The sequence below is a fragment of the Phyllobates terribilis genome, unplaced genomic scaffold (assembly GCF_046119375.1).
Source record: "Phyllobates terribilis strain yellow unplaced genomic scaffold, ASM4611937v1 Scaffold_12__6_contigs__length_324123572, whole genome shotgun sequence".
Taxonomy (NCBI): Eukaryota; Metazoa; Chordata; class Amphibia; order Anura; family Dendrobatidae; genus Phyllobates; species Phyllobates terribilis.
This window is the reverse complement of record NW_027362772.1, coordinates 197,195,109-197,208,760: the sequence shown is the minus strand read 5'-3', so window position 1 is coordinate 197,208,760 and position 13,652 is coordinate 197,195,109.

The following is a 13,652-nucleotide window of genomic DNA, read 5'->3' as shown; positions in this document are numbered from 1 at the left end:
ACCTCTGAAGGACCCTGCATCTTGTTGTTCGGGGGACGTTGGAGGCACAAGCAGCTTCAAAAACTTGTCTGCTGCTATGACAAGGCTTTTTTGCCGCTGCTCTTTCAACCTGACGTAATTGCCTGTAGGAAAGAGTCCTCAATTTGCCCTTATCAGCACGCACACATGTGTACTCTGAATCAGCTACATACTTCTTGATTGCCAAGACACTTCATCCTGATCATCGCACAATGTTGATTGTAGTCATGCCTTGACCTAAACACTCCACAATTTGTTGCTTCTCAGCAGCCGACACATCCTTTTTCTTTCCCATTTTGGCAGAAAATGTAGGCTGCTTAATAATGTGAGAGAGCCTTCTTAAGTAGTCTTGCCTTTCATTGGACACACCTGCCAAACTAATTAGCACAGGTGTCTGCAATTGCTTACAGTGATATAAAGAGCCCTGACACACATCACCATCAATGAGTTTAACTGACAAACAAACAAATTCTTCCCTTATCACTCCTAAACACTTTTTGCATAATAATTTGGAACGCAGTGTACATGTGCTTTTCCACAAAACACCAGTGGTTCACGTAGTGAATCTCACAGTTCTAACTTGCCAACCGTGGTCTGTATGGAATTGTTCAATAAAGGGCCCAAAATTAAGATAACATAGATGGGAGAGGTCTCTATGAATAGGAATTCCTAAGTATTTGATACCCTGTGAGGGCCAGGCAAAGGGAAAGTTGGACTGGATGGAATCCTATATGGATTTGGGGAGGGAGACATCGAGGGCCTCAGACTTCGCTGCATTGATTTTAAAATTTTACCATGTAACAAAGTGATCTATTTCAGCCATAACAGCAGGGATGGATATATGTGATTGAGTGATATATACTAGGACATCATCAGCAAATAGAGAGCACTTGTACTCGGTGCCTCCCACCTCAATCCACCTAATATTGGGGTTATGGCGAATTTATGAGAGCAGGTGCTCCGTCACTAGGATGTATAAGAGAGGGGACAGAGGACATCCCTGCCTTGTCCCATTGGTGATTGTGAAAGGTGATGAAAATGTTCTGACGCACCCCCTGGGCCTTGGGACACCCGGAGCCGGACCCTTTTTGGTGGATGCTGGTGGTTGTAGTCTTCGTGGCGGCGACCCGGTTCCGTGGCTCAGGGCGGTCAAACCAGTGGCGGAACTATTTATGTGGTTTTGATGTTTAAATGTCCGACTACGCCACCCGTGGATTGCGGTCAGAGTGAACCGCCGCTACAGGGCAGACCGCTGAGGCTGGTGTTGTGGGTGCAGCAGAGCGTAGCATAACTCCCCACGGGAGGAGTATAGCCTCAGGGCAGTGTATGCGGAGGATGGGGGTGATGGTGCAGGGCAGCAGCAGTAACGACACGGAGTCAGTGATGCAGTCCAGGGCCTTTACTCACAGTTCTTATTATCCAGACCACGTCTGCAGGTAACGGCTGCCCACGTCGTACTGTGCTCACCAGGTGAGGGGCTCAGACAACTCCCAGATAACTTTGGAGCACTTCACAGGACCCCCTTTGTGTGTCCTTTGTCTGGCCTTTCTTACCAACACTTCTGTCCGGCTGCCTCGGGCCTCCTCTTGGTAAACTTGGCGCCAGTTTCCCTGACCCTATGTGGTGCCTTCCTAGCGGGTGTAGCGAGGGGCTGCGCCACATAAAATGTCAGAGCCTCCGGTTTCTAGCTGAGGGTCGTTTCCTGCCTCCACTAGTTCGGGGACCGGTCTCCCCCTTTGGCCTGACCCCTCCACGCAGGTGGATTCGGGCGTGCGGTGGCGACTCGCCCGTCCGCACCCCTGGGATCCCTTCATTCCTCGTTCCTGGAGCCTTCTCCGCTCCTCTTCCTTCCTGCTCCCTCTTCCAGGCCTGGGCCTCTGTTACTAGGCCCGCCTCCGGAGCAGAGCTCATGCAGAGCCCCTGCTCCCTGCCACTTCTGCTCAGACTTCTCTGCACTGAACTAAGATGGTGCCCACCTTTTATACTCCCTTCTCAATGCACCCAGGAACTGCTTCCTCCCTGCTCCTGCACTACAGGGTTCCCCTTCCTCAGTGTTCCCTCCCCCCACTCCAGCCAGGGACAGGGACTGTCGTGCCCATCTCAGGGGCATATTGGTCGCCCTGCCCCACGGCAATGTGGTGTAATGCATGCAGGTGTCGGGTCCTGATCCACACTCCATCCTTACCTGAGAGTGAGATATCACACCTCTGGGTGAGGTGCAATACATCTGTAGCAACCGAGCCCTCAGGGTGCTACAGTTCCATTTATCTTCAGCCTAGGTGACGTATTGCGATACAGGGCCGTGATTTTGGCTATAAAAGGGTCCCCTAGACCCCTACCCCAAGCTTTTTAAGAGAATCATATATGGCGTGCCAGGAGACTCTATGGAATGCTTTCTCAGCATCCAACGAGAGTATCTAATTACAAATTTTTAACTGCATCTAGCCCAGGAAATACTTTGTGCCTAGTAGCAGTGTCTGCTAGTCAGCGGATTATCCCGGCTGTTAAGCAAGCTACACCACCTGTAGTTTAGACACTTAATTTTTTCAAAGGAAATGCTTCGGGACCATGGGATACTTAGTGAAGAGCATCAGGAGGCACCCCAAGGCATAGGGGCTGGGACTGGCAGTAGGATGCCTTGCGGTGGACAGCCGAGCTCGATCCTTATAAAAGCTTTTTAACTGCAGCAGCTTTAGTGGACGCTACTGGAGCTGGAATTACCGCGGCTGCTGGCATGAGACTTGCCCTCCAATAGATCCTTGTAAATGGATTTAAAGTGTATTCATTCAAATTAGAGAGACAATTTAAATTAAAAAGCTTAGAGCTGCCTCCACCACAGGGGGGCTCGCTCGACCCACCAGCGGACAGGCACCAGTATTGGGAGAGGGGGGCTGGCCGTCAGGGTTCACCGCGGCTCTGGCACAAACCCGGCGACAAGGAGGTGGCACGGGCAGGAGCGGACTGGCCGTGTCGGCTTCTCACTTTTTGGATTTTAGAAGGGCATGACATGCCTATATCTGTGTCTCCCCCTCCTTTTACTCCTCCACCTCTTTTATTTTCGCATGACTATATGTACTTGTCACTTTTCCATGTGTTAGTTATGTCTTCTGAGCAGTTTGTCAGCTTTTGGACACCTTTGAAGGTGTTTTCTATGTGTTTCTATGTGTTATTGTTTGCCTGCCATTGGTTTTAACGGTGTTCGAAGGTGTTCGACGAACAGTTCGACGAACAGTTCGGCGAACACACGGGTGTTCGACGAACCGAACCGAACTCGAACACTACGGGGGTGGCTCAACACTACTGATAATACAGGGGGGTGTACTCACTTACGCTGAGCGCTGTATATATAATTTACTGAGAATACAGGGGGTGTACTCACTTATGCTGAGCGCTTTATATATAATGTACTGATAATACAGGGGGGTGTACTCACTTACGCTGAGCGCTGTATATATAATTTACTGAGAATACAGGGGGTGTACTCACTTATGCTGAGCGCTTTATATATAATGTACTGATAATACAGGGGGTGTACTCTCTTATGCTGAGCATTGTATATATATATATATAAAATACTGATAATACAGGGGGTGTACTCACTTATGCTGAGCACTTTATATATAATGTACTGATAATACAAGGGTGTACTCACTTATGCTGAATGCTGTATAAATAATGTACTGATAATACAGGGGTGTACTCAGTTATGCTGAGTGCTGTATAAATAATGTACTGATAATATGGGGGTGTGTTCACTTATGCTGAGCACTATATATAATGTACTGATAATACAGGGGGTGTACTCACATATGCTGAATGCTGTATAAATAATGTACTGATAATACAGGGGGTGTGCTCACATATGCTGAATGCTGTATAAATAATGTACTGATAATACAGGGGGTGTACTCACATATGCTGAATGCTGTATAAATAATGTACTGATAATACAGGGGATGTACTGACTTATGCTGAGTGCTGTAAATATAATGTACTGATAATACAGGGGTGTACTCACTTATGCTTAGCGTGTATATAATGTACTGATAATATGGGGGTGTACTCACTTTTGCTGAGCACTATATATATAATGTATTAATAATACAGGGGGTGTACTCACTTATGCTGAGCACTATATATAATGTACTGATAATACAGGGGGTGCACTTGTAGCACCCCGAGGACTCGGCTGCTACAGGGGTATTGCACCTCGAACCAGAGGTGTGATATTCCACTCCCGGGTAAGGATGGAGTGTGGAACAGAGCTCAGTAAGCTGCATGCACTACATACACCCCATTTCCGGGGGACAGAACAACGGTACTCCCACCAGATAGTTGTGCAGGTACGACAGCGTCTGTCCCTGGCTGGAGTGGGGAGGGGGAGGAAAACCCAGTGGTGTAGGAGCAGACAGGGGTGGGACTCTGGGCATAGGTAGGAGCCCATTGGTTGCATTGTCATCAGGGCTCGGGTGTCAGAGGGAGTATAAAAGGTGGGCACCATCTAGGAACAGTGAGTTCAGACTGAGGAGAAGCTGAGAGGGAGTTCAGCCAGAGAGGGCTGACAGGGAGCTGTGGCTCCGTCTGGGCCCAGCTCCAGAGCTAGGCCTGAAGCAGAGAGGAGAGAGAAGGAAGAAGAGGAACACAAGGAAAGGCCCAGAGACGCAAGCAGAGGGAACCCTGAGATCCCACGAGTGAACTAAAACGGGTGAAGGGTTGGCAGAGAAGGGTACCGGATCCCAAACTGGTGGAGGTTAATCATCCTTAGCCAGGAACCGAAGGTCGTGGTCAAGCTTTGGCACGACCCCTCGCCATATCCACCAGGAAGGCACGCCACATAGGGTCAGGAAAGCCGGAGAGAGGTTTTGCCCCATAAGGCCCGAGGAAGCCGGACATAGGTGGGTCCCTGGTGAGGACGGCCAGTAGGAAGGAAGAGAGGGGAGCTCTGGACCACGCTCTGGAATCGCCTGGGAGTTGGCCGAGTCCCTGACCTGGTGGACGCAGCACGGCTCGGGTGGTCCTACTGTGCACAAGGACCTGATAAAGAACTGTGAGTAAAGCTTTTGAAACTGCAGTTCCCGCCTCTGTGTTCCTGTCGTCACACCTGCACCCTCGGCACTGGGACACCCGCACCATCACTCCCATCATCATCTCTAACAGATCTGCCCTGAGGTCATACTCCTCCCGTGGGGAGTCATCTCATTCTCAGCTGCACAAACAACACCGGCCTCAGCGGACTGCCGTGCAGCGGCGGTTCCGTGACCGCAATCCACGGGTGGCGTAGTCGAACATTCTAACATCTACTGCTAAATACTGCCACTCAGTTTGACTCCCTGGGCACGGACCGGGTCACCGCCACGAGACTACTACCCCCATCTGATCCGGCTCCGGGTAAGCCCCCGTGCGCGCGATGCCGCACGATACAGCAGGCCCAGGGGCGCGTCACACTCACTTATGCTGAGCACTTTATATATAATGTACTGATAACACAGGAGTGTAATCACTTATGCTGAGCGCTTTATATATAATGTACTGATAATACGGAGGTGTACTCACTTATGCTGAGCACTTTATATATAATGTACTGATAATACAGGGGTGTACTCACTTATGCTGAATGCTGTATAAATAATGTACTGATAATACAGGGGTGTACTCACTTATGCTGAGTGCTGTATAAATAATGTACTGATAATACAGGGGTGTACTCACTTATGCTTAGCGTGTATATAATGTACTGATAATACGGGGGTGTACTCACTTTTGCTGAGCACTATATATAATGTACTGATAATACAGGGGGTGTACTCACTTATACTGAGCTCTGTATATATAATGTACTGATAATACAGGGGTGTACTCACTTATGCTGAGCGCTGTATATATAATGTACTGAGAATACAGGGGGGTGTACTCACTTATGCTGAGCACTATATATATAATGTATTAATAATACAGGGGGTGCACTCACTTATGCTGAGCACTTTATATATAATGTACTGATAATACAGGAGTGTAATCACTTATGCTGAGCACTATATATATAATGTATTAATAATACAGGGGGTGCACTCACTTATACTGAGCCCTGTATATATAATGTACTGATAACACAGGAGTGTAATCACTTATGCTGAGCGCTTTATATATAATGTACTGATAATACGGAGGTGTACTCACTTATGCTGAGCACTTTATATATAATGTACTGATAATACAGGGGTGTACTCACTTATGCTGAATGCTGTATAAATAATGTACTGATAATACAGGAGTGTACTCACTTATGCTGAGTGCTGTATAAATAATGTACTGATAATACAGGGGTGTACTCACTTATGCTTAGCGTGTATATAATGTACTGATAATACAGGGGTGTACTCACTTTTGTTGAGCACTATATATAATGTACTGATAATACAGGGGGTGTACTCACATATGCTGAGCACTATATATATAATGTACTGATAATACAGGGAGTGTACTCGCTTATACTGAGCCCTGTATATATAATGTACTGATAATACAGGGGGTGTACTCACATATGCTGAATGCTGTATAAATAATGTACTGATAATACAGGGGGTGTACTCACATATGCTGAATGCTGTATAAATAATGTACTGATAATACAGGGGGTGTACTCACATATGCTGAATGCTGTATAAATAATGTACTGATAATACAGGGGATGTACTGACTTATGCTGAGTGCTGTAAATATAATGTACTGATAATACAGGGGTGTACTCACTTATGCTTAGCGTGTATATAATGTACTGATAATACAGGGGGTGTACTGACATGCTGAGTGCTGTAAATATAATGTACTGATAATACAGGGTGTGTATTTACTTATGCTGAGCACTATATATATATAATGTATTGATAATACAGGGGGTGTACTCACTTATGCTGAGCACTATATATAATGTACTGATAATACAGGAGGTGTACTGACTTATGCTGAGTGCTGTAAATATAATGTACTGATAATACGGGGGTGTACTCACTTTTGCTGAGCACTATATATAATGTACTGATAATACAGGGGGTGTACTGACATGCTGAGCGCTGTATGTATAATGTACTGATAATACAGGGAATGTACTGACTTATGCTGAGTGCTGTAAATATAATGTACTGATAATACAGGGGTGTACTCACTTATGCTTAGCGTGTATATAATGTACTGATAATACGGGGGTGTACTCACTTTTGCTGAGCACTATACAGTTATATGAAAAAGTTTGGGCACCCCTATTAATCTTAAGCTTAATGTTTTATAAAAATTGGTGTTTTTGCAGCAGCTATTTCAGTTTGATATATGTAATAACTGTTGGACACAGTAATGTTTCTGCCTTGAAATGAGGTTTATTGTACTAACAGAAAATGTGCAATCTGCATTCAAACAAAATTTGACAGGTGCATAAGTATGGGCACCCTTATCATTTTCTTGTTTTAAATACTCCTACCTACTTTTTACTGACTTACTAAAGCACTTTTTTTGGTTTTGTAACCTCATTGAGCTTTGAACTTCATAGCCAGGTGTATGCAATCATGAGAAAAGCTACTTAAAGTGGCCACTTGCAAGTTGTTCTCCTGTTTGAATCTCCTCTGAAGAGTGGCATCATGGGCTCCTCGAAACAACTGTCAAATGATCTGAAAACAAAGATTATTCAACATAGTTGTTCAGGGGAAGGATACAAAAGGCTGTCTCAGAGATTTAACCTGTCAGTTTCCACTGTGAGGAACATAGTAAGGAAATGGAAGAACACAGGGACAGTTCTTGTTAAGGCCAGAAGTGGCAGGCCAAGAAAAACATCAGAAAGGCTGAGAAGAAGAATGGTGAGATCAGTCAAGGACAATCCTCAGACCACCTCCAGAGAGCTGCAGCATCAACTTGCTGCAGATGGTGTCACTGTGTATCGGTCAACTATACAACGCACTTTACACAAGGAGAAGCTTTATGGGAGAGTGATGCGAAAGAAGCCGTTTCTGCAAGCACGCCACAAACAGTCGGCTGAGGTATGCAAAAGCACATTTGGAGAAGCCAATTTCCTTTTGGAAGAAGGTCCTGTGGACTGATGAAACCAAGATTGAGTTGTTTGGTCATACAAAAAGGCGTTATGCATGGCGGCAAAAAAACACAGCATTCCAAGAAAAACACTTGCTACCCACAGTAAAATTTTGTGGAGGTTCCATCATGCTTTGGGGCTGTGTGGCCAATGCCGGCACCGGGAATCTTGTTAAAGTTGAGGGACGCATGGATTCCACTCAGTATCAGCAGATTCTTGACAATAATGTTCAAGAATCAGTGACAAAGTTGAAGTTACGCAGGGGATGGATCTTTCAGCAAGACAATGATCCAAAACACCGCTCCAAATCTACTCAGGCATTCATGCAGAGGAACAATTACAATGTTCTGGAATGGCCATCCCAGTCCCCAGACCTGAATATCATTGAACATCTGTGGGATCATTTGAAGAGGGCTGTCCATGCTCGGTGACCATCAAACTTAACTGAACTGGAATTGTTTTGTAAAGAGGAATGGTCAAAAATACCTTCATCCAGGATCCAGGAAATCATTAAAAGCTACAAGAAGCGACGAGAGGCTGTTATTTTTGCAAAAGGAGGATCTACTAAATATTAATGTCACTTTTCTGGTGAGGTGCCCATACTTATGCACCTGTCAAATTTTGTTTGAATGCAGATTGCACATTTTCTGTTAGTACAATAAACCTCATTTCAAGGCAGAAACATTACTGTGTCCAACAGTTATTACATATATCAAACTGAAATAGCTGTTGCAAAAACACCAATTTTTATAAAACATTAAGCTTAAGATTAATAGGGGTGCCCAAACTTTTTCATATAACTGTATATAATGTACTGATAATACAGGGGGTGTACTGACATGCTGAGTGCTGTAAATATAATGTACTGATAATACAGGGGGTGTATTTACTTATGCTGAGCACTATATATAATGTACTGATAATACAGGAGGTGTACTGACTTATGCTGAGTGCTGTAAATATAATGTACTGATAATACAGGGGTGTATTCACTTATGCTGAGCACTATATATATATATATAATGTACTGCTAATACAGGGGGTGTACTCACTTATGCTGAGCACTTTATATATAATGTACTGATACTACAGGGGGGGTGTACTCACTTATGCTGAGCGCTTTATATATAATGTACTGATAATACAGGGTGTACTCACTTATGCTGATCGCTTTATATATAATGTACTGATAATACAGGGGGGGTACTCACTTGTGCTGAGCGCTGTATAAATAATGTACTGATAATACAGGGGGGTGTACTCACTTATGCTGAGCGCTTTATATATAATGTACTGATAATACAGGGGTGTACTCACTTATGCTGAGCGCTTTATATATAATGTACTGATAATACAGGGGGGGTACTCACTTGTGCTGAGTGCTGTATAAATAATGTACTGATAATACAGGGGGAGTACTCACTTGTGCTGAGCCCTGTATAAATAATGTACTGATAATACAGGGGTATACTCACTTATGCTGAGCACTATATAAATATATATATATAATGTACTGATTATACAGGGGGTGTACTCACTTATGCTGAGCACTATATACAGTATAATGTACTGATAATACAGGGGGTGTACTGACTTATGCTGAGTGCTGTAAATATAATGTACTGATAATACGGGGGTGTACTCACTTATGCTGAGCACTATATATATACAGTACAGACCAAAAGTTTGGACACACCTTATTTAAAGATTTTTCTGTATTTTCATGACTATGAAAATAGTACATTCACACTGAAGGTATCAAAACTATGAATTAACACATGTGGAATTATATACTTAACAAAAAAGTGTGAAACAACTGAAAATATGTCTTATATTCTAGGTTCTTCAAAGTAGCCACCTTTTGCTTTGATGACTTCTTTGCACAGTCTTGGCATTCTCTTGATGAGCTTCAAGAGGTAGTCACCGGAAATGGTTTTCACTTCACAGGTGTGCCCTGTTAGGTTTAATAAGTGGGATTTATTGCCTTATAAATGGGGTTGGGACCATCAGTTGTGTTGTGCAGAAGTCTGGTGGATACACAGCTGATAGTCCTACTGAATAGACTGGTAGAATTTGTATTATGGCAAGAAAAAAGCAGCTAAGTAAAGAAAAACGAGTGGCCATCATTACTTTAAGAAATGAAGGTCAGTCAGTGCGAAAAATTGGGAAAACTTTGAAAGTGTCCCCAAGTGCAGTTGCAAAAGCCATCAAGCGCTACAAAGAAACTGGCTCACATGAGGACCGCCCCAGGAAAGGAAGACCAGGAGTCACCTCTGCTTCTGAGGATAAGTTTATCCGAGTCACCAGCCTCAGAAATCGCAGGTTAACAGCAGCTCAGATTAGAGACCAGGTCAATGGCACACAAAATTCTAGCAGCAGACACATCTCTTCAACAACTGTTAAGAGGAGACTTTGTGCAGCAGGCCTTCATGGTAAAATAGCTGCTAGGAAACCACTGCTAAGGACAGGCAACAAGCAGAAGAGACTTGTTTGGGCTAAAGAACACAAGGAATGGACATTAGACCAGTGGAAATCTGTGCTTTGGTCTGATGAGTCCAAATTTGAGATCTTTGGTTCCAACCACCGTGTCTTTGTGCAACGCAGAAAAGGTGAACGGATGGACTCTACATGCCTGGTTCCCACCGTGAAGCATGGAGGAGGAGGTATGATGGTGTGGGGGTTCTTTGCTGGTGATACTGTTGGGGATTTATTCAAAATTGAAGGCATACTGAACCAGCATGGCTACCACAGCATCTTGCAGCGGCATGCTATTCCATCCGGTTTGCGTTTAGTTGGACCATCATTTATTTTTCAACAGGACAATGACCCCAAACACACCTCCAGGCTGTGTAAGGGCTATTTGACCAAGAAGGAGAGTGATGGGGTGCTGCGCCAGATGACCTGGCCTCCACAGTCACCAGACCTGAACCCAATCGAGATGGTTTGGGGTGAGCTGGACCACAGGTGAAGGCAAAAGGGCCAACAAGTGCTAAGCATCTCTGGGAACTCCTTCAAGATTGTTGGAAAACCATTTCCGGTGACTACCTCTTGAAGCTCATCAAGAGAATGCCAAGAGTGTGCAAAGCAGTCATCAAAGCAAAAGGTGGCTACTTTGAGGAACCTAGAATATAAGACATATTTTCAGTTGTTTCACACTTTTTTGTTAAGTATATAATTCCACATGTGTTAAGTCATAGTTTTGATGCCTTCAGTGTGAATGTACAATTTTCATAGTCATGAAAATACAGAAAAATCTTTAAATGAGAAGGTGTGTCCAAACTTTTGGTCTGTACTGTATATATATATATATACACATATATATATATGACTTATACTGAGTGTTGTAAATGTATTGATAATACAGGGGTGTACTCACTTATGCTTAGTGTGTATATAATGTACTGATAATACAGGGGTGTACTCACTTATTCTTAGCGTATATATAATGTACTAATAATATGGGGGTGTACTCACAAATTTGTCTCTCTCTTTCTCTCTCGTCCTGGACATATTGTCGTCATGGCGCCATTCTGAGCATGCTCAGTCTATAGAGGCTTCGGACAGAAGGACACAACACTGGTTATAATATAGATGATCTCCAAAAACAGCCAAGCCAATTAAAGCTATAACCCGCATCTATTAAGACATTTATGACATCTCCTGTGGATCCTGTTTCATGAATGTGTAAAAGGGATCTTTATTATTGAGCTTCCCTTGCTCTGGGGGACTTTTCTAAGGATTTTACTCAGTCAGGATGTGTTAGACTGTGTGCCCACTATGCGTTTTTTAAGCGTTTCCGCAGTGGCAATTCCGCTGCAGAAACGCTTAAAAACGCATGGTAGAAGGTCTGCCATGTTCCCCAATGATAATCCGCATGTGCTGTGCACATGCTGCGGAAATTTCCGCTGTGGGTTATCATTGTGGAAAAAAACACAGCACTACCAATTATTGTGCGGAAGCGCGGCATTTTCGCCGCCATTGACTTGCATTGGAACGCATGGATTACGTATCACTGCATATGTACATGCGGAATCCAAGCGTTTCAATGTGCGGATGGTACCCGGGTGTGGTGGACAGGAGACTCTCCTCCGGACCCGGGTACCATAGAACCTGTGAAAAAAGAATAAAATAAAAAATAAATATTATATTTACCTTCTGATGGCCCCCGCTGCACCCGTCCTCTCATGCCGGCAGATCGCGGTGGACTGAAGGACTTGCGCTGACATCATAGTCATCTGACGGCACGTCCTTCTGTGTACCGCGATCTGCCGGCAGCCAGGACGGAGCGAAGCAAGACGCCAGGGGCCATCAGAAGGTAAGTATAGATTTATTTTTTATTTTTTACCATTCTTTTACGGCCACACTATATAAATCCATGCCGTTTGCATGGATTTATAAAGTGTGACCACTTTCCAAGTGATGCTAAAATCGCTTGGAAAGCGCTTGATAACCTGCATGCAGAAATGCATGCAAAAACGCTTGACAAACGCTTCTACCTGGCGGGAAAAACGCATGTAAAAACTTCATGTACAATCCGCATGTACAATCCGCATGTGTTTTTTCTGCAAGGGGAGATGCAGAAACGCTCAGGAAAAATCCGGAGCATTTCTGCATCGTGGACACATAGCCTTACCTGAGCTTTTATGAGATTTCTGTAAATTTTTATCTGCCTGGTCAACTGTAGTTGCTGTTATTGTGCTATTATTGTAAAATGGAAGTGTCTACAAGCAACAATAGCTCAACCATCAAGCAGTATATTGTATCCATAGTGTCTCTGACGGTGACATCTGCACAAGAATTGAACATCAGAAGCTTCATGGGTTCAAAGGTTCATGGTGAAGCTGTTGCATGCAAGATCATCATGTGCAATGCCATGCATTATCTGGTGTGATAGAAAGTGTTATCTCCCTTCTTCTAAGCTCCTGTCTTATGACCATAAAGTTCAGCTCAACTGTTACCTTGTCATACAGTGGTGTTCATATAATGGCAGTGTGTTCATAAACATGATCGTTATACTAGTTTTTATTTCCATGCATCGGGATCATTGCACACTGTTTTCTAATTCAAAACATGAAGAGAAATGTATATAATTTTTAACTACTTTTTTAAATAGAGTCTGCATTTGTCTTTACAAACTCACAATATGTACTCTTTTTTTTGAGGATTTAGCATTCCTGTGAATCACTAACCTAATATTTAGTTGTGTACCCACAGTTTTTTAGAACTGCTTCACATCTATGTTGCAAAGAGTCTACCAACTTCGGGCACCTGTCAACTGTTTTTTTCAGCCCAGGATGCTTTGACTACATCCCACAATTGTTTAGCATTTGTTAGCTTTGCCTCAGAAACGGCATTTTTGATGTCACTCCACAAGTGCTCTATCGGATTAAGGTCCGGGGATTGGGCTGGCCACTCCATAACCTCCATTTTGTTGGATTGGAACCAAGATTTAGCTTGTTTACTGGTGTGACGCCCAGCTGCGCCTGGTATCACAGATCCTAGAAGGGTGTATTGATGGATTCCTCCACAAGAGGCCCCCATAACCATTCACACATCTTCA